Source organism: Argentina silus (genome assembly GCF_951799395.1).
Source record: "Argentina silus genome assembly, chromosome: 7".
In the NCBI taxonomy this organism is placed as follows: Eukaryota; Metazoa; Chordata; class Actinopteri; order Argentiniformes; family Argentinidae; genus Argentina; species Argentina silus.
The window spans coordinates 16,007,541-16,029,903 of NC_139661.1; the positions used below are offsets into that span (position 1 = coordinate 16,007,541).

Genomic DNA, 22,363 nt, shown 5'->3' on the forward strand with positions numbered 1-22,363 from the left:
GGCAGTTGAGCTTGTCCGTCGCCCCGCGCAACAGTTCCTCAACAATGTAAAACAGTTATATCCTTTTAACGGGTAGCCTGTTTCCTCCAGCCGCCTGTTGCATCGCAAACAGCCGGTGGTGTCATCCAAAGTCAGGGAGCGGTGCTCTTTCATTCACTTCATTCACGTTCTCTACCTGGCGACATGGTGAGAAACTACGGATTTAACCCAAAGGGGAGGATACACAGAGCAGGCAATCGTTAAAATGACTGTCACGGGATTAACCCAATAAGAGGCTATAATCCACTGGAATGGGGCGGGTCTTGAGGCAACTGTAGCCAATTGAAAGCAGAACAGATGGATCGGATTCAGGTGTTTCAGCGCGAACAGGTGGGCACTAGGCCTCACTCTATTTAGAATAGGCCTATACTGAATACATATTAGGCTACAGTCCAAATACCAAACTGTTCCTGTTGCGACGGGGAAAAAAAGAGAGAGAACTGTCCATTTGCAGAAATGTGATAGCCTACAACTCTGATTGGTCTCAGGTAAAGTCAATTTAAATCAATTCAAGTCAACAGCATCAGAAGACACCCAGACACTGTAAAAGTGGTTGGGGATCATCATAGTCACTTTCACAACAGATGAAACTATTGATATTGAAAAGCAACTCATAGAGTAGATTATAATGGTTTAAATTATAATTCACTGATTTCGGGGTAAAATTTGAGGCACATACGCAGGCACACACGCATTTAAATGTCGCTTCAGAAGAATTCATTCAAATACCAGCCTGCGTTCACGGTAAACTGCCGAAGTTGAAAGCAATGTTGTTTGCGATGGCACCATCCAGTGGCATAAATCAGCCATGGCATGTTCTGTGTGTGGGTGCGACACAGTGGAAGTGGAAGAATGCAGTTTCAATACACCAGTTTATTAAATGTTTATTAAATGTATTGCCCTTGATCATGCTTCATGATCATGGTTGATCATGAAGCAAACTTCAACAATTACAGTGTACAGTGTGATGAAGTCACAAAACAAGACAGTAGAATTAGAACATGTTCTAATTCTATGGGAATGGAATGCACATTAGTTCTAGAACTGTTTATGTTATCTTCGTTGCTGTACTACTGTAACACTGATTTGTGACAACACAAAGAAAAGTGTCATCGTTGTCATGATAAAGCAACATTCAGTTCACGGGGCAGAAAATAACCAGACACACAGACAGACAAGTGATTTTGAACTGGTGAGTAGGATTTACTTCAACTAAAGTCTACTGTTGGGTTTTAGGTGGTATAGTAAGTTAGGGTTAGGGTTAGGGTTAGGGTTAGAGTTAGGGTTATGTTGAAGTTGTTTGTTCAGCCATCAAATAACTTTTCATATAGGCTTTATATTGATTGATTGATAGATAGATAGATTGATTGATTGATTGGTTGATTGGTTGATTGAATAGGCATTGGCAATTTTTTGATGAAGTAGCTCAGGGTGGGCCCCAGCCCTAACCCTATCTCCAGCCCTAACGCTAGCCCCAGCCCTAGCTCCAGCCGTACCCTTAGCTCCAACCCTAACCCTATCTCCAGCCCTAACCCAAGCTCCAGTCCTAACCCTAACCCTAGTTCCAGCCCTAACACTAACCCTAGCTCCAGCCTTAACCCAAGCTCCAGTCCTAACCCTAACCCTAGTTCCAGCCCTAACCCTAGCCCCCACCCTACCTCCAGCCCTAACCTTAGCTCCAGCCCTAACCCTATCTCCAGTCCTAACCCTTGCCACAGCCCTTACCCTAACTACAATCCTAACACTAGCTCCAGCCCTAACACTAGCTCCAGCCCTAACTCCAGCCCTAACCCTAGCCCCAGCCCTAACCCAAGCTCCTGCCTGAACCCTAACTCCAGCCCTAACCCTAGCCCCAGCCCAAACCAGCCGTTACCCTAAGTCCAGCCCTAACCCTAGCGCTTGCCCTGACCCTTGCTTCGACTATAGCTCCAGCTCAAACCCTAAATCTAACTTCACCCCTGACCCTAACTCCAAACTCCAAACTACTGAACACCGCATGGCCTTGAATTATAATTGTATTGTAGTCTATGTATGGCAACAGAATAGAAAATGCACAATTATGTAGATAGGTGTTATGATGTGATGTTATGGAGTTCGATGCAGATGTATGCAGATGTACTGTATGACACTGAAAATAAATAAGAAAAGTCTGTCAAAGTGATGCTGACATCACAGTAGAAAATGTCACTGGAATGTGTGTTTCTGTGCAGAGAGACATTGAATGTGCAGACAGACATTGAGACATGGAGCCCAAACCAAGGTGAGTTGAGCTCTATGTTTCTGTTTACATCAAATACTGTAAGTTAAATATGTTGGGAACACTGCTTTGTATCTATTTACATTAATAACATGTATGCTGTTATTTCTATGTCTGTTTTATGACAGCTGGATGAGAAATCTCATCCAAGAACCAAGAAAGCTTGTCCTCTTCGGTCCTAATTGGGATATTTTGAACAGGAGGCTTGAGAGGCTGAAGTAAGTCTCATCACCGAAAATACACACCAGCTGTCACACATTGGTGCAAAAAAAGTGCCAACGGTCTTCAGTCTTCCAGTGAATAAAATAACTCCTCATATATACAGCTAATTCCTAGTTTTGCCCTTCAGACACGTGTTTGATACCATTACTCATTCCATTCCATGCATTACAATGAGCCTGTCCTCCAATTTCAACCTCCAACAGCCTCCACTGCACAAAGCCAATACAGTAGTTGAAGATACCTTAACATAATATTTGGACGTGTCTCTTCTGTGATAGGCAGGACGAGTACATTGGCAGCCCCAAATGGGTCAAGGACACATATGGGTGAGTCACTTAGTTATTACTTTCACCCTGATTGCTTGTTATGATATAACTATTGATAACTATTGGAATTAAGTAAGTGTGTGGAAATAATATGTACCATGCCAGGTAAATAGTTGAAAATGAAGTAAAATTGTGGTTGTTATTTTATTTGTTATGTCCACCATTGAGGGAAGGGTTGGGGCAAGGGGGGAAAAAATGAGGGGGACTAGATATGATGGAAGCATATCCCCCCCAGACCCCAAATAACAATAACAAATAACAAAGGGTCCAGTCCCCTAATCACCTGTACAAGTATTTTAGCCCACAATGCTCTCTTCCTTCAAATCAGCCCTAAAACTCACCTCTTTAGACAGCCTTCCTGTCGTCTTCATTGTGTATTGGATGGGCTCATTGTAATGCATGGAACGAAATTAGGAATGTTATCAAACATACCATTCCTCGTTCCGTACTATGCATTACAATGAGCCTGTCCTCCGATTTCTACCTCTAACAGCCTCCACTGTACGAAGCCAATACAGTAGTTGAAGATACCTTAACATAATATTTGGATGTCTCTTCTGTGATAGGAAGGGAACTGACTACCTTGGGAGCTCCAGATGGGCCCAGGACACACACAGGTGAGTCAATTATTACTTTCACCCTGGTTACTTGTTATGAGACATTTAAAACTACTGGAATTAAGTAAGAGTGTGGGAATAATATGTACCATGCCAGGGAAATAGCTCTAAAAGAAGGAGAATTGTGGTTGTTATTTTATTTGTCCTCCATTGAGGGGAGGGTTGGGGCTTGGAAAAAAATAATAAAAAGGGGGGGACTAGATATGATGCAAGCATTGCTATTAGATAGAATTTCAATTCTATTTATTCATTTTCAAAGCTGACCTTCCCCCCCCCCCCCCCAAATAAAAATAAAACAGATAAAAAAATAACAAAGGCTTTGTATTTTAGCCCATTATGCTTTTTTCCTTCAAATCAGCCCTAAAACTCACCTCTTTAGACAGCCTTTCTGGAATCTTCTTTGGTGTTTTGTGTATTGAACAGGCTCATTGTAATGGATGGAACGGAATGAGGAATTGTATCAAACACGTGTGTCCTCCGATTTCTGCCTCCACTGCACTAAGCCAATACAGTGGTTGAAGATACCTTAACATAATGTTTGGATGTGTCTCTTCTGTGATAGGAAGGGAACTGACGACCTTGGGACCTCCAGATTGGCCCAGGACGCATACGAGTGAGTTGCTTGTTATTACTTTCACCCTGGTTACTTGTTATGATGATGATTTAAAACTAAGTGTGTGTGTATAATTTGTACCATGTCAGGGAAATAGCTCTAAATGAAGTAGAATTGTGGTTGTTGTTTTATTTGTTATGTCCTCTGTTGAGGGGAGGGTTGGGTAGAGAAAGAAAAAGGGGGAGTAGAAATGATGCAAACATTGCGATTAGAGGCCCGACCAGAAAGCTCTGTATTTCAGCCCATGACGCTCTCTTCCTTCAGATCAGCCCTAAGACTCACCTGTTTAGACAGGCCTTTCTGTTGTCTTCTTAGTTGTTTTGTGTATTGTTTGTTTTTAAACAATTAAATTGTTTAATGCACAATTAAATTAAATTTAATTTAATTTAATTTAATGAACAATTAAACAATTAAACAATTTAATTGTTTAATGCACTCAGTTGTACGTGCTTTGACATTGTGTGACATGCATACTTTAGTATACAAACAAACTGTAATTATCTGTACTGTACTGTAATTATCTGTACTGTTAACCTGTCATTGCCACTGTATATTGCCATTCCATTGCGTACATTGCTTCACCGCTGTTTATACTGCTTATACTGTTTATATTGTTTATACTGTTTATACTGTTCGTACTGTTTATATTTTTTAGTACTTCTATTTTATTTTATTTTATTCTATTTTAAAACTTATTGTTGCACTACTCTGTGGCACTGTCATTTTTGCATGTCACTGTATACTTGTATGCACGTGACAAATAAAGAATCTTCAATCTTCAATCTTGAATACAAAAAATAAGTAAGCCTATACTTGAGTAAAGTTAACACTCATTCAATCAGTTTGTCTGGACCAGAGGGAGGCCTGAAGGTAAACAATCTTTGCTGAGTTTGAGATTATAGAATAAAATATTACAGAATAGAATAATTTTATTTTGCCAGCAATGAAAAATTACAGACAGTAAAATAGGCACACAAAAAAAACATATTTAAAGTCATCAATAATGATAACCAAACAATAAGTTAATAAATAGAACAACAGTAAACATGGATGTCATACTCCACATGTCCAGCTAAAGATTCAAGACTAATACACATTTAGTAAAAACAGCTCTAACAGCTCTTCATCTGCTAATACTGTTTGTGTCCCAATTTGCACTACTTCATTAATTAGTCTGATGCTGATGTTGGCACAAGGCTGTTAAGGACTGTCCTAGTTTTAAAAGGAAGGGACCTCAGTCTTCAGTTTGAATGACAGTTGTGTGTTACAGTGCTATATGTCCATTAAGTTTTTACAAAGAAAACTGTGATTTTGCTTTGCAGAAAATGGCAAACTGAGCACTCAGAACTAAAGGCATGGTTGAAGGAGCACGAAGAAAAAGCCCAGAGGAGGGAACATGGGGGGAAGAAGGTTGTGGAGGTAAGACGTATTTTATTTGTTATTGTTTTTTGTTTTATGTTGTTGTGTTTTGTTTTATTTATTGTGCACACAATAAAATCATGTGAAGGACAACATACATTATATAGCGCAAATTAAAAAACAAGGTTTAAAACGTGTGGGTGAGGTAATAGGCCCAAAAACAAACAAGAAAACCTCACCAAAGCTAGAATTTGAAAAAAGGCTAAATAAAGTACAGAATCAAGTTCCCTCCAGATGAGTGATGACCGTTATGTGTCATGTGGTATACCTGGCAACCTGAAAGCTATTTATTTGATTTAAATTAAAAAAAATTCCAGCGTGATGAAATATTTGAATTGGATATTCGAGGCATGTGTACTGGTACAAGTAACGTGGCTAACGTGATGAGTCTGCAATATATCCCTCTCCTCTTTCCATTATGCTAACATGTATTGTCTGTCCAACAACGCTGTAGCATTTTCGCTTAGTCAAAGAATAAAAGGGCAATGTTATGGTGCTGTTTTTTGTTAATTTGGCTTCATAAAAATGTACTGTGCTGTAAGAAAATTACCATAGCTGATTGTTAAAACATGGAATAAATGAAGTGGGCTATAACACAGCCTTGTTGGCGCAGAGCAGTGCCTTTGAACTTAGTGGCTCTCAACAACACGACAAACTTGTTTTAGTCTATGCATTAAGCTTACGTTTAATGACTCAATTAATGGACTTTCCAAAATGTTGACTGGATAGGATCTTTAAATTAACGACAGTTTATTGAACTTTATGCAGCACAAACTGATGCAAACTCACCAAAAGAGTGAGGAAGCAAGAGACATAGAGGAAATGAAGAGAAGAATAGAGGAGATAATAGAGGTTAAAACACAAAGGGACCAACTAAAACAAAGAGAGATGGACAGAAGGAGAGAGGATGAGCAGAGGGAAAGAGTTCTGGAAAAACTGCTGCAGAAAGAGACTGAGAAAGAGAATAGACAGAAAGAGGAAAGTGAGAAAGAAGAGGGGAGACAAAGAGAGAAGAGACTGAAAGAACTTGAAAGAATGAATGAGGCGATGCAAAGGGAGATTCACCAACTAAAACTGAACACAACACAGAGAGAGACAGAAAAAGAAAGAGAGGATGAACAGATAAAAAGAGCCATGGACAAACAAGAAGAGCTGCAGAAAGAAATGCAGATTAAAAAGGAGAAGAGACAGAAAAAGGAGAATGAGAAAGAAGAGGGGAGACAAAGAGAGAAGAGATTGAAAGAACTTGAAAGAATGAATGAGGCGATGCAAAGGGAGATTCACCAACTAAAACTGAACGCAACACAGAGAGAGATAGAAAGAGAGAGAGAGGATGAACAGATAAAAAGAGCCATGGACAAACAAGAAGAGTTGCAGAAAGAAATGCAGATCAAAAAAGAGAAGAGACAGAAAGAGAGTGAGAAAGAAGAGGAGAGACAAAGAGAGAAGAGACTGAAAGAACTTGAAAGAATGAATGAGGCGATGCAAAGGGAGATTCACCAACTAAAACTGAACACAACACCAAGAAAGATAGAAAGAGAGAGGGAGGATGATCAACAAGAGGAGGAACAGAAAGAGGTGAAGATTGAGATGCGGAGAGAAACCAAACAAAACAGAGAGATGGAGACACAGCAAGAAAAAGAGAACGAGAGACAGGCAACTGAGCAAGAGAGGAAGGAAGCGGAACGAAAACAGGAGATGGAGAGACGAATGGAGAAGAGAGAAAGGGAGGAAGCAAGAGAAAGACAGGAAAGACAAAGGGAAGAGAAAAGAAAGCAGGCAGCAAGACAAAGAGAGGAGGAAGAGAAAGAACATGACAGAAAGAGGGAGGTGTTGCAAAGGGACCTTGACCAACTAAGACAGGAAAGACAGGAGAGTGAGAAGGAGGACGCAAGAAGAAGAGAGGAGAGGCAGAAAGAGGTGAGAAGAGATAAAGAGATGCAGAGAGAACTCCAACAAAAAGAGATAGAAAGACAGGCAGTTGAGCAAGAGAGGAAGGAATCAAGACAAAGAGAGGAGATGGAGAGACAAATGGAGAAGAGAGAGTGGGAGGAGGCAAGACAAAGACAGGAAAGACAAAAGGAAGAGAGAAGAAAGCAGGCAGTGAGACAAAGAGAGGAGGAAGAGAAAGAACATGACAGAGAGAGGGAGGTGTTGCAAAGGGACCTTGACCAACTAAGACAGGAAAGACAGGAGAGTGAGAAGGAGGACGCAAGACGAAGAGCAGAGAGGCAGAAAGAGGTGAGAAGAGATAAAGAGATGCAGAGAGAACTCCAACAAAAAGAGATAGAAAGACAGGCAGTTGAGCAAGAGGGGAAGGAATCAAGACAAAGAGAGGAGATGGAGAGACACAAAGAGGAGAGAGAGATGGAGGAGGCAACTGAAAGACAGGAGATTGAGAGACAAAAGGCGGAGATTGGAAAGGAGGAAAGAGAGAAGAAACAGAAAGAGTTTGACAGAGATGAGGAGGAGTTGCAAAGGGAGATTCACCAACTAAAACTGAACGCAACACAGAGAGAGATAGAAAGAGAGAGAGAGGATGATCAACAAGAGGAGGAACAGAAAGAGGTGAAGATTGAGATGCGGAGAGAAACCAAACGAAACAGAGAGATGGAGACACAGCAAGAAAAAGAGAACGAGAGACAGGCAACTGAGCAAGAGAGGAAGGAAGCGGAACGAAAACAGGAGATGGAGAGACGAATGGAGAAGAGAGAAAGGGAGGAAGCAAGAGAAAGACAGGAAAGACAAAGGGAAGAGAAAAGAAAGCAGGCAGCAAGACAAAGAGAGGAGGAAGAGAAAGAACATGACAGAAAGAGGGAGGTGTTGCAAAGGGACCTTGACCAACTAAGACAGGAAAGACAGGAGAGTGAGAAGGAGGATGCAAGAAGAAGAGAGGAGAGGCAGAAAGAGGTGAGAAGAGATAAAGAGATGCAGAGAGAACTCCAACAAAAAGAGATAGAAAGACAGGCAGTTGAGCAAGAGAGGAAGGAATCAAGACAAAGAGAGGAGATGGAGAGACAAATGGAGAAGAGAGAGTGGGAGGAGGCAAGACAAAGACAGGAAAGACAAAAGGAAGAGAGAAGAAAGCAGGCAGTGAGACAAAGAGAGGAGGAAGAGAAAGAACATGACAGAGAGAGGGAGGTGTTGCAAAGGGACCTTGACCAACTAAGACAGGAAAGACAGGAGAGTGAGAAGGAGGACGCAAGACGAAGAGCAGAGAGGCAGAAAGAGGTGAGAAGAGATAAAGAGATGCAGAGAGAACTCCAACAAAAAGAGATAGAAAGACAGGCAGTTGAGCAAGAGGGGAAGGAATCAAGACAAAGAGAGGAGATGGAGAGACACAAAGAGGAGAGAGAGATGGAGGAGGCAACTGAAAGACAGGAGATTGAGAGACAAAAGGCGGAGATTGGAAAGGAGGAAAGAGAGAAGAAACAGAAAGAGTTTGACAGAGATGAGGAGGAGTTGCAAAGGGAGATTCACCAACTAAAACTGAACGCAACACAGAGAGAGATAGAAAGAGAGAGAGAGGATGATCAACAAGAGGAGGAACAGAAAGAGGTGAAGATTGAGATGCGGAGAGAAACCAAACGAAACAGAGAGATGGAGACACAGCAAGAAAAAGAGAACGAGAGACAGGCAACTGAGCAAGAGAGGAAGGAAGCGGAACGAAAACAGGAGATGGAGAGACGAATGGAGAAGAGAGAAAGGGAGGAAGCAAGAGAAAGACAGGAAAGACAAAGGGAAGAGAAAAGAAAGCAGGCAGCAAGACAAAGAGAGGAGGAAGAGAAAGAACATGACAGAAAGAGGGAGGTGTTGCAAAGGGACCTTGACCAACTAAGACAGGAAAGACAGGAGAGTGAGAAGGAGGATGCAAGAAGAAGAGAGGAGAGGCAGAAAGAGGTGAGAAGAGATAAAGAGATGCAGAGAGAACTCCAACAAAAAGAGATAGAAAGACAGGCAGTTGAGCAAGAGAGGAAGGAATCAAGACAAAGAGAGGAGATGGAGAGACAAATGGAGAAGAGAGAGTGGGAGGAGGCAAGACAAAGACAGGAAAGACAAAAGGAAGAGAGAAGAAAGCAGGCAGAGACACAAAGAGAGGAGGAAAAGAAAGAACATGACAGAGAGAGGGAGGTGTTGCAAAGGGACCATGACCAACTAAGACAGGAAAGACAGGAGAGTGAGAAGGAGGACGCAAGAAGAAGAGAAGAGAGGCAGAAAGAGGTGAGAAGAGATAAAGAGATGCAGAGAGAACTCCAACAAAAAGAGATAGAAAGACAGGCAGTTGAGCAAGAGAGGAAGGAATCAAGACAAAGAGAGGAGATGGAGAGACACAAAGAGGAGAGAGAGATGGAGGAGGCAACGGAAAGACAGGAGATTGAAAGACAAAAGGAAGAGATTGAAAAGGAGGAAAGAGAGAAGAAACAGAAAGAGTTTGACAGAGATGAGGAGGAGTTGCAAAGGGAGATTCACCAACTAAAACTGAACGCAACACAGAGAGAGATAGAAAGAGAGAGAGAGGATGATCAACAAGAGGAGGAACAGAAAGAGGTGAAGATTGAGATGCGGAGAGAAACCAAACGAAACAGAGAGATGGAGACACAGCAAGAAAAAGAGAATGAGAGACAGGCAACTGAGCAAGAGAGGAAGGAAGCGGAACGAAAACAGGAGATGGAGAGACGAATGGAGAAGAGGGAAAGGGAGGAAGCAAGAGAAAGACAGGAAAGACAAAGGGAAGAGAGAAGAAAGCAGGCAGTGAGACAAAGAGAGGAGGAAGAGAAAGAACATGACAGAGAGAGGGAGGTGTTGCAAAGGGACCTTGACCAACTAAGACAGGAAAGACAGGAGAGTGAGAAGGAGGACGCAAGAAGAAGAGAGGAGAGGCAGAAAGAGGTGAGAAGAGATAAAGAGATGCAGAGAGAACTCCAACAAAAAGAGATAGAAAGACAGGCAGTTGAGCAAGAGGGGAAGGAATCAAGACAAAGAGAGGAGATGGAGAGACACAAAGAGGAGAGAGAGATGGAGGAGGCAACGGAAAGACAGGAGATTGAAAGACAAAAGGAGGAGAGGAAGAGACAGAAGGCAAGAGAAAGACAGGAGATTGAGAGACAAAAGGCGGAGATTGAAAAGAAGGAAAGAGAGAAGAAACAGAAAGAGTTTGACAGAGATGAGGAGGAGTTGCAAAGGGAGATTCACCAACTAAAACTGAACGCAACACAGAGAGAGATAGAAAGAGAGAGGGAGGATGATCAACAAGAGGAGGGACAGAAACTCAAACAAAAACAGATGGAAAGACAGGCAGTTGAGCAAGAGAGTAAGGAATCAAGAGAAAGAGAGGAGACGGAGAGACACAAAGAGGAGATAGAGAGGGAGGAGGAGGAAGTAAGACAGAGAGAGATGGAAAGAGTACGAGTAGAGAAAGAGAAACAAAGAGAGATCGAGAGCCGAAAATTTGAAAAGGTAAATATGTGGTACCGTTACGAAATGGAGAAGGAGAGAGCCCTGGCCAAGCACATGCCTTATATTCTGAAAGAAGAGGAGAAAAGGCGCGCCCAGGAGGAAAGATGGGAGCGGGAGGCAATACAAAGGGCTGAGGCAAAAATACACAACGAAATATATGAGAAAAAAGCCTTAGCTGAGATTAAGCAGACCATGAAAGAGAGGAGGGAGGCACGAGAGGCAGAAATGAGGCAGAAAGAGATTCAGCAGAAAAGAGAGGAGGAGGAGAAGGAAAGAGAGGCAAAAAATGAACGACTGAAAGAAATTCAGAGAGAACGAGAGGAGGAGAGAGTTAAGGAAGAGCAAGTAAGGGCTGCCATCGAAAAACAGCTACAGATGAACAGGCAGAAGGAGGACTGGATAAAAGATAATTCAAACGGGTATATATCAGAGGGAGATGCGGCCTCCAAGGAGAGGGAGGAAGAAAAGAGAGATGTTAAGTCCTGGAAATATGGTAAGAGTCTGAGAGGGAGATGTGTGGGCTGGATAAACGAAAAGATGAAGGAAAGGCACCAGCAGAAGATCGAGAGGACGTATAAGAGAGAGAAGGAGGAGGGTGACCAGCTCTATGTCAAGGGTAAGCTTACGTTTTGTCTGTTACCCAACTCTATTCCTTATTATTTTTTATTATTGGTAGATGCTAAGCGGGATCCTTTGGACAACCCTACCCTAAACGTAACCCTTCCCCTAACCTTTACCGTGACACTTACCCAACCCTAACCCCAATCTTAACCCTAACCATAACCCCTTAACCCTAATATTAACTGTAACTGTTTTAAATCTCAACTTCAATGGGGTGACGCCAGAGCTGGGCTGTCTCAAGCATCCCACTGAGCATATACCATTCCTTTTTTCATGATCATCTGTGTTTCATATAAACCAGTCATGCATACATACTATCTAGTTCTATATCTTCCATGCTGTAGTATTGTAAATTAGAATGCTTTACCAACTGTTCTCAATAAGAAGTTAGTGGAATATTTTCATCACTATTTCTTTAGATATGAAACTGCTGGTCTTTACATCCAAAGAATGCAATTAGAGAAAACAAATGCATTGACCGGAAGTAATGTGGTTCTGAACCCAACTGAACTGGCGACTCTGACTCTTTCCCCCACAGTTTTCTGGGGCGGGAGAACAGAAATTATAACCCGTCCTGAAAGAGAACGACAGAAGAGGGCAAAACTATTAGAGATGGAGGAAAAAGGACCAAAGGATTACAAGGAGGTCCAGGAAGAGAAAATAATGAAAAAGGCGGCAAAAAAGGAGGAAAAGAATAAAAGAAGGGAAAGAATTATTGAAGAAATAAAAAAAGGCATTTACTAAGGGCATCTACTATGGGCTGTTGCCATGGTGGATGACCAGCAGGTGGAGGCAGAGAGCCTCCCTTTGCATCACTGCTGTACAATAAATGTCATTCATTTATGTGCTGTGTGTCCTGAGTGCTTTGTCTTTGAGTGTTTCATGTTTGTTTCCATGCAGATGGTGTGGATTCCAGTGATTACTTAATTTATTATTATTGTTATTGTTATTGTTATTGTTATTGTTATTATTATTTATTCAGGTTTAAAGTCCATTTTATATTTTATGGTCTCAATGAACTGGACAAAAAATAAAAAGCATAAACACGGTTCAACAAAGGAATACATCTTTGTTTCTCTTTCTTTCACAGACTGTCGATGGCTCTCAATCATTCATGGCTAGTCAGTGTCGGCCTCCTCAGGGGAGGCTGGTGGAGGTAGAAATCAGCAAGCTCATTGTAATGTGACAGCCTGTCCACTGATTTCTACCTCCACCAGCCTCCCCTGAGTAAGCCTACTCTGACTGTGTATTTTTATCACGTGTTTGATACCATTCCTCATTCTCTTCCATGCATTACAATGAGCCCGTCCTCCGATTTCTACCTCCTCTAGCCTCCTCTACTACACATGCAGTTTAGGTTGCAACTGAGCATCATCAGGAATCAATATGGTGACTTGTTCAAATTAGATTATTCTCTTAGGCCACAGCTGTGTAAGTAAATGCTAAATGGGATTCTTGGGATGGCCTCAATCCATAGAAGTTGTGATTTAAAATGGTTATGGTGAAGGGTTAGGGTTATGGGTTGAAGGTATGGTCGTCCCAAGGATCCCATTTAGCATCTACCCATCTGTGTAGGCAACAGATACCCTGTCAGGAAGGACATATATTATAATATAACTCTCTGGACAATATGCTCACCTTTGTAATATTTGTCAGACACAACAGTAGAGAGAAATAGAACAATCGACAGCAATGTGAAACACAGTCTCCTGGTGTCATGTCAGACAGTGTTCCTGTTCCCGATCTGACAGAAAGTGTGTTTTTAAGAGTAATCGAATAAAAATCCAATCCAGTTTCATGATGAATAATTACGGTTATTGATTATGCCATGAATATTAATGTTATATTACTCAACTTTTGCAATTATGATTGACAATAATTACTGAAGTAGTAGTTAATAGTGTTATACCCTTTTTTTATTTTTATTATAACAGTGATTTTGATATTCCCATGCACTTTCGATCGGCTGTATGAATGTAATTATGGATTCAAAATATGCATTTACTCATATATAAGACGTTGCTGAAGCTTGCAGATTAATTATTATTGATTTCATCTGTAATCTTACATCATTCAAGTGAAAAATTGCGATTCATGTTGGCGTTAAATTGACACATTGCGATAACTAATTAATACATAATTAATGCTCTGAATTCAATAATTAATCATCATCGATTACGTTTTTCCTTAGATACCCCTTAAAACCACAATTAAAAGCGGTGGAACCACACTACCAACCACCGAGTAGTCGAGCAGTATACCTTTTCCTGTTGTGTATAGTTATGACTGACAGGCCTCTGTCCAAGCAGAGTAAATGTTTCTTGTGCCATGCTATGACATGGATAGGCATTTCTGGGCCAGGACTCGCCTGTGGGACGGCCAGCCAGCTGTGCCGCACGTATGCCAGGGCCCTGGAAGTCAGTGAATTCAGCGGATGATCTATTCTTAGCCTTGTGCGAACATGGACGCTTCCTGATCCTGTCGAGATCCAAGGATTACGATTAAATGTTCGTGACAGTATAGTGACACTGATGACAGTCTGATGACAGTCGAAGGTTTGTCAGATTTAATAAAAGGTTTGGAAAATGTTGATTGTACATAGACTCCATGACTTTTTAGTCAAACGATTTGCAACATGTACAGTCGCTTTAGATATTGAAAGCCACAACTCCATCTCTCTCTCTCACTGCCTCTCGATGGGGGGGTGGGGGGGGGACAAATAGCACGTGTACTGGGCGTGTCCGTGCTAAACGTCACCAACCTATCATCCAATGATGTTCCGATATTTTTGAATATATTTGTTTAATCAAAAAAGGGCGTAAATTCTGAGTTCTGGTTGGTTTACGGAAGTTCCAGCGACCAATCGCTTAAATGACAGGTACCCAGCTGTTCGTAAACCCCTCCTCATATTTATCTTTCAGCAAACCCCGGAAACATCGTTGGTTAAAGGGACAGTCGTTTTTTTCATGGGCGAGCCGAGGGCTTCGTCAAAAAACAGCTGAATACAGGAAAGCATAGAGACGTAGCCAGCAAGCAAGCCAGCAAGCCAGCGATGTGGCTAAAAGAGAAGCGGAGAGACGAGAAGAAGAGACTGATCACCGTTGCCGTCAAGTTCCAGAAGCTAACGCTCTTCTATTGATCTTTGAATTCAAACAGAGACTCTTGATTTGAAGGCAATCGATAGTCCCGTATAGATAAACGACTATTAAATACTCCGTTTCTGAAACGAAGGGAAGTGTTGGCCTGCTTGCAATTTTAACCCTGTAAGTGCCAGGCCTGCGATCCTTTCCTGTAGGTGCTGCTCTGGTGAGTACAACAAAGCTTTTATGGTCACTGTCTCACTGGCATTTTGTTCTTATAACTGTAGGTCTAGTGCTGTCTGTTTGCTTTTCAGCTTTATTTTATTTTTTCGCGTGTTCGTGTACTAACGGTTACATTATTGTAGTATCATGACCACCTATTATTTATGACATATAGTAAGTCGTTGTGTGGATTGTACAAAATGTAGATGATTCAACCTATCAAAATAAGAAGCGGTATGTAAATAGGTATATGTGTATTGATTAAGATGGATATTGTGTAGGTTTCCAAACGTAATATGTTAACGTTACAATTTTCACACCCCTGTTGGAATCTGAGCAAATACCAGCCAAGACAATGATACTAGATTAACACACACACACACACACACACACACACACACTTGCCACAGTGTGTCTACGTAGGGGGCGTTCCTCCGCTTTGTCTGCCATCACCGTTCTTTTCTCCAGCAGTGTGTGTGTCTGTGCGTGTGTGCGTGTGTGCGTGCGTGTGTGTGTGTGCGTGCGTGTGTGTGTGTGTGTGTGCGTGCGTGCGTGCGCGCGCGTGTGTGTGGCATGTGCGTGCGCGCTGAAGGACAAGGAGATGAAGTCCAAATCCCTCTTGCCATTATAAATGGGCGTGTATCTAGTCTGGCGCACGCATGCCTGCCTTAACTACATACAGATGCATTTACGTGGTACTGTAGCCTGCAGGCTTTATGTGAGCGAGGGAGGGGCGTCACCACATGCCATAAATCTTTGGACTGATGATGACGGTATCATGTTGGTAGAATAAACGTTATTAATATAACTATAAGCTTAGGAGAGAGAACCCCCCTCCATAGAACTGAGTTTCATTGTTCTGACATTGGAGGTGTATCTGCCAGGGGGAATGTGAACTGTACCATAAACAGCTACAATGTTGCAGATCAGTGGACCAGCATATAGCTATCAGTTTTGCAGGTCTTTCTCTGTTCACAAATACAGACCAGTTTATGCATTGAGATGACTGGTTTGATTCTGAAGAGCTGCAGGGTCTCTCCCTTTGTCCTCATAGGCAGCAGGCACGGCATGATGCATGATACATTACACACACGCATGCACACGCACGCACACACCTGAGAATGTCCTTTCAAATGCTGCAAGTATACATTCTTATCTATGACCTGACCTTGCAACCCTCTCTCCTCTCTCTCTCTCTCTCTCTCTTTCTTTCTTTCTTTCTCTCTTTCTCTCTCTCTCTCTCTCTCTCTCTCTCTCTCTCTCTCTTGCCACTCTCTCTCTCTCTCTCTCCCTCTATCATTTGTGAAACCCAGCAACATTGTTCTTATTTCATAGGAGTCTTTGAAGTTAAGCCTATGTCTTAGCTTTTCCTGGACAAATTAATGTAAGTGTTATCCATCCTAGCTTTGTCCTTCATCACGAAGGCTAGTGTCAGGTTGTGTGGTTGCGGTTGCCAAGCCGAGGTCAGGTGTATTTGACACCCCCCCTCCCCCCACACATACCACCCCCCTGCCTCCCTTCCTTCTCTCCTTGTCCTAACCAGCTTTGATATCCGGGCCAGCTTTGATATCACATTTTGGACAAAGAGATAAATCAGGGAGCCTGAAGAAAATGGCTGCCTAGCTGTCAACATTCAGAAGACAAATGGAGTACTGTTAACATGCTGCCGTCATCATCACTAGTGATGTCACAGGGCCAGGGCCTGGCTGGCTATGTGTCCATAGTAACACAGGCGTCCTGCTCCTGCACAGTGTATTTGAGTAGTGGTGAGTACGGAACTGAAGGCTTATCACGTAGGCCGCGCTCATGTGTCTCGTCTCTGTAGGATTTGATGCGGGAGATTACACATGATTATGTGATTTAGTTCCAGTAGTGACCACCACTGTGGTGTGTGTGTGTGTGTGTGTGTGTGTGTGTGTGTGTGTGTGTGTGTGTGTGTGTGTGTGTGTGTGTGTGTGTGTGTGTGTGTGTGTGTGAGTGAACTGAATGTTGTTTATCAGGCTCTGTAGCTGCCTGACATCGTTTGTGTCTGGGCAGTACCAAATAACCTGCTAGGGGGATTGTAGTGTGTCATCGTTCTACAAACAAACAGGGATTGTTATGTGTAAATCCCATTAGATATGTGCTCCACCCCATTACTGTGTAGAATGGCCTTATCTGCCCTGGGAGTGGGTGGAGTAGGGTTAGCCTGGAAGATGAAACTCAGTAGAGGACACAGAGACACTAAGACCAGGTGAAAGGGGGCGTGTGTGTGTGTGTGTGTGTGTGTGTGTGTGTGTGTGTGTGTGTGTGTGTGTGTGTGTGTGTGTGTGTGTGTGTGTGTGTGTGTGTGTGTGTGTGTGTGTGTGTGTGTGTGTGTGTGTGCATGTGCATTGTACTTTGCCCACCACTGATCGAGAATAGTCACAGTGTGTGCTCCAAGTTAATCTTAACTTTTTATCTCACCTGGTGTGTGAGTGTGTGTGTGTGGGTTGGGTAAATAGCTCTTTAAATAGCATTCAAACAGTCTTAACTGGGAACACTGTAACCCTCAAACCCTCCCTTTTACCCCATGACTTGCTGTCTAACACAAACAGACACACACACACACACACACACACACACATAAACACATCATAGAATAGAAGACTAGGTTGACCTGGAAAGGTCAGTTAGTTCACTTAACAGCCCTGCAAACAGAAAAGGACAAGGGTTATAGTGATGCTACTCTTAGCAACTGTGTGTGTGTGTGTGTGTGTGTGTGTGTGTGTGTGTGTGGTGTGGTGTGTGTGTGCGTGCGTGCGTGTGTCTGTCTTTCTGTCGCTCTGTGGATATTCACCTGAGTTGATCTGCTTTATCTGTTGAATATTGGGTATCTTGTTCCTTTCGGACAGTGTAGGCATAAACACAGATCTGAGAACAGATTAGAGATTAGGCTTCACTCCTGAATAAATCAACAGAGTTTAGGATTACACTGGAGACCAAAAACACAGATGAGAGCTAGGCTATCTCCAGCTCTGTGTGAACACACACACACACACACATCACACACCACTCTGGCTCTTGAGCATTCATTAGTAAGTCTCATGCTTACTCGTGTACCACTCTCAACTTCTGAACTACAGAGAGCATTCATGACTGCAAGCACTGACTGTGTGTGTGTGTGTGTGTGTGTGTGTGTGTGTGTGTGTGTGTGTGTGTGTGTGTGTGTGTGTGTGTGTGTGTGTGTGTGTGCATGCGTGTGCGCACGCACACACGTCAAGGCCGAGCCTCAGGGATTGAGACATAGTGCTCCTCAAATAACTGGCTTATATAAAATGATAGGTCCAATGCTAAGCTAAGCCTATCAAAGCCCAGCAGTATAGGGTAAGTGGGCTTACATTTCATGGTAAATATGTTCGGGATGGGCTGGATGATCCTCCCCCACTCTGGAGGGATCAGCTGGGTTGACTGGTAACCATTACAACACCCTCAGGAGGTACATGACTGCTGTAGTTGTATGCATCTAGCGATACACTATGGAGCACAAGGCGTGTGTGTGTGTGTGTGTGTGTGTGTGTGTGTGTGTGTGTGTGTGTGTGTGTGTGTGTGTGTGTGTGTGTGTGTGTGTGTGTGTGTGTGTGTGTGTGTGTGTGTGTGTGTGTGTGTGTGTGTGGTTTTGAGGTCATCTTGGCTGCGTCACATTCACTATATGAACAGACTGTGCTGAGCCACTGGACAGGGCTCCTTTTCCAACACCTGATTATGTTCATTCATCTATTAATAGTACAGGGTATTCATGGCATGTCATGATGACAGGGCAGTCCTGTGTGTGTGTGTGTGTGTGTGTGTGTGCGTGTGTGTGTGTGTGTGTGTGTGTGTGTGTGTGTGTGTGTGTGTGTGTGTGTGTGTGTGTGTGTGTGTGATGGAATGTACATTCACCGAACACGTTATTAGAACACCTTGTACACCTTGTCATGGTGGAGGTGGTGTAATGGTGTGGGGAATGTTTTCTTGGCACACTTTGGGCCTGTTAATACCAATCAATCATCGCTTGAATGCCACAGCCTATTTGAGTATTGTTGTTGACCATGTGCATCCCTTCATGGCCACAATTTAACCATCTTCTTATGGCTACTTCCAGCATGATAATGCACCAAGTCACAAAGCAAAAGTCATTTCAAACTGGTTTCATGAACATGACAATGAGTTCAGTGTTCTTCAGTGGCCTTCCCAGTCAACGGGTCTGAATCCAATAGAACACCTTTGGGACATGGTAGAGCGGGAGATTCATAACTTGAAAGTGCACCTGAAAAATCTGCAGGAATTGCGTGATGCAATCATGTCATCATGGACCAGAATCTTAAAGCAATGTTTCCAACATCTTGTGGAATCAACGCCACGAAGAATTGAAGCTGTTTTGAGAGCAAAGGTATTAGTGTGGTGTTCCTAATAAAGTGTCCGGTGAGTGTGTAATGTGTAAGCCGATACTGTAGCTCTCCCTTATGAAGAATCAATGATTCTGGTCAAAGTAACATCAGCTACAAGACAACACAGTCGTAGAGATAATCCGTATTAATATTGTGTCATATATGTGTCATATAGTGTCTGTCCATATGGTTCTACAGTACAACAGTGTCATGCTACCCCCAGAGCCATTGAAAGGCAGAGCCATTGAACCTGACATATTATGTGGGTCAACCCTTAGAGCTTAGAGGAGCCGATTCTCTCTCTCTATTTTATCACGATCTCTGACTCTCTCTTTCCCCTCTCTCATAAACTCTCTCTCTCTCTCACTTTTTTGTTTCTTCTGTTTTTCTTCTCTCCATCCAGACGTTCGACAGTCGGGGGGTTTGGTTTGGCAGAGGCCATGGCATGCTAATGAACACAAACCGCAGAGAATAGTGTGTGTGTGTGTGTGTGTGTGTGTGTGTGTGTGTGTGTGTGTGTGTGTGTGTGTGTGTGTGTGTGTGTGTGTGTGTGCGCGTGCGTGCGTGTGTGCCTGTGCGTGTGCGTGTGCGTGTGCGTGTGTGTGTGTGTTCATGTTTGTCTGCAGAGTGTTACTGCCACAGCTGAGTGGATTCGGGGGCAGCATGTCTGAACTGGCAGTGTGTTCAGGGTCTTGGAGAGTTCAACTTTGTTTGTTTCACAACAAAACAAGCAATATCATATGAACAGGACATCATTGACACTGTCCCTCTCCAACACATGTGCAGAGGGCAGACACAGTGCAGCATTCACTTGTTGATTTGATTTTGATGCATGGGGGTATTTAGTCTTTGGTGGGTTGGATTGTGTCACGTTGTTTAGATTCTGCCATCGATTAGATTTGGTTGTTGTTTTCACTTGGTCCCTTTTGGTTTGGGTCAGTCACTTTGTTTTACGGTCAGTTCACTGCTTTGTTTTGCTCTGAAACAGGCAGGGGTCAATTTGTGCAGATTCCTGTTGGAATGTCTGATGCATACCTATAAACTCTAGTCTGATGATTGAATGATTCCACACTTGTCACTCTTCGTGTGTGTGTGTGTGTGTGTGCTGTAGGGGTAAATACACCCACACACCCTTAACATACTTAAACATAAACCAGTATAGTTTTGTCTTAGTTCAGTACGTGTGTGTGTGTGTGTGTGTGTGTGTGTGTGTGTGTGTGTGTGTGGTTTTGAGGTCATCTTGGCTGCGTCACATTCACTATACGAACAGACTGTGCTGAGCCACTGGACAGGGCTCCTTTTCCAACACCTGATTATGTTCATTAATCTATTAATAGTACAGGGTATTCATGGCAGTCCTGTTCACACTTACACATACAACACACATGACACACACACACCAACCACCAACATACTGTATTCACAGATCACTGGCTGGTGTAGACACCAGTTGGCACATACTATACCAGTTTACCAGTTTTTACCAGTTTGTGCAAGTTATGACACCAACAAATCATATACCGTTGTTCAATCTCACACACATACAGGCATGAAAGTACTTAGAGAGAGAGAGAGGTGGAAGGAGATGGACAGACAAAAAGTAAGAGAATTGGCCTAAGAGGGCCTGAAAAAGACAGATGGGTGGGGGGAGAGGAAGGAGCAAGAGAGAGAGAAAGAGGGACAGAGAGAGAGAGGGAGGGAGAAGAGGGAGGGAGGGAGGGAGAAGAGGGAGGGAGAGAGAGGGCTTATTTCCTGCTGTCCATGAATAGGCCACATATTTCTATGGAACATTCCAGGCTCTGAACTGCCAGAGGCTGTCACCAAGTCTCCATCCCTCTATCCCTATATATCTCTCATTCTACCCCATCTCTCCATCCCTCTACCCCTCCATATCTCTCTCGTTCTATCCCTATCTCTCCATCCCTCTACCCCTCTATCTCTCTAGTTCTACCTCTCTCTCTCCATCCCTCTATCCCTCTATATATCTCATTCTACCTCTCTCTCTCTCTCTCCATGTCCTGTGTGTTCCTGGATGGGTGGACAGAGTATGGAAAGAAATGGATTGGTGGATAGATACAGGGAGGAGGGATAGATTAACTGTGTAGAAAGGTAGAGGGGTGGGGGAATGAGATGGACAGATGGATGGATACATGGAATGGAATGAGTATTCCTCATTCCATTCCATGCATCACAATGAGCTCGTCCTCCGATTTCTACCTCCACCAGCCTCCACTGGTGTGGATGGATGTTCTATATGTCGAGGCATGAATAGAGTTGGATGGAGAGAGTATGGATAGGATGGAGGATTGGATGGATGGACAGAGTAGGGGTGGAGATGGAGGAGTGGAGGATGGACAGAGTAGGGGTGGAGATGGAGGAGTGGAGGATGGACAGAGTAGGGGTGGAGATGGAGGAGTGGAGGATGGACAGAGTAGTGGTGGAGATGGAGGAGTGGATGAAGAGAGTACAGGTCGATGTTTAGGGGGAGGTTGAAAGAGTAGCTGGTGCTATGTTTGTGGTCAAACAGCTGGAAGCCTATTTCAATTGTTTAGAAGGCAGCAGTTCTTAGTGGACACACACGCGCACACACACACACACACACACACACACACACACACACACACACAGTCTCTCTCTCTGGCAGGGTAATGTGCAGTCAGAGGCTAATAGGAAAACAGGCCTGTCTCTGTTTCCAGCTTTTCTAGCTTATCTGCCAACAAACAACCCTCCACACACAAACACACACACTCACACACACACACAAACACACATACACATACACGTGTGTGTGAGAGGCAAAAGCACACACACATTTGCTCAAATTCACTTTTATATATACATATATATATATATATATATATTTGTGTACACACACACACACACACACAGCCTCTCTAGGGTTACCACCTCAGACCAAGCTCATTCCTGGAGATTATAAAAGTCCTTCAAACATTATCTACATTTCAGTTGTTAACTTCATTCAAGCATAAATGATTCTCCAGCAATATCCTCCCTGCTTGCCGCAAAGTAAAGGCCAACTCCAGAAGACTCCCTCTAGCAGTCTCCACCCCATTCAGCCTCCCTTGAGCACTACCATGGACT

General features: G+C 43.1%; 1 protein-coding gene across 1 annotated transcript in view; it reads left to right on the top strand.

The window, feature by feature from the left end:
- Nucleotides 1–14,542: 14,542 nt before the first annotated feature.
- The window catches only part of atosb (atos homolog b), a 23,468-nt gene continuing 15,647 nt past the window's right edge, over nucleotides 14,543–22,363 (top strand). Inside the window, exon 1 of the mRNA XM_083673310.1 lies at nucleotides 14,543–14,877. The gene's annotated coding sequence lies outside the window, so the exon portion shown is untranslated. The remainder of the gene's footprint in view (nucleotides 14,878–22,363) is intronic.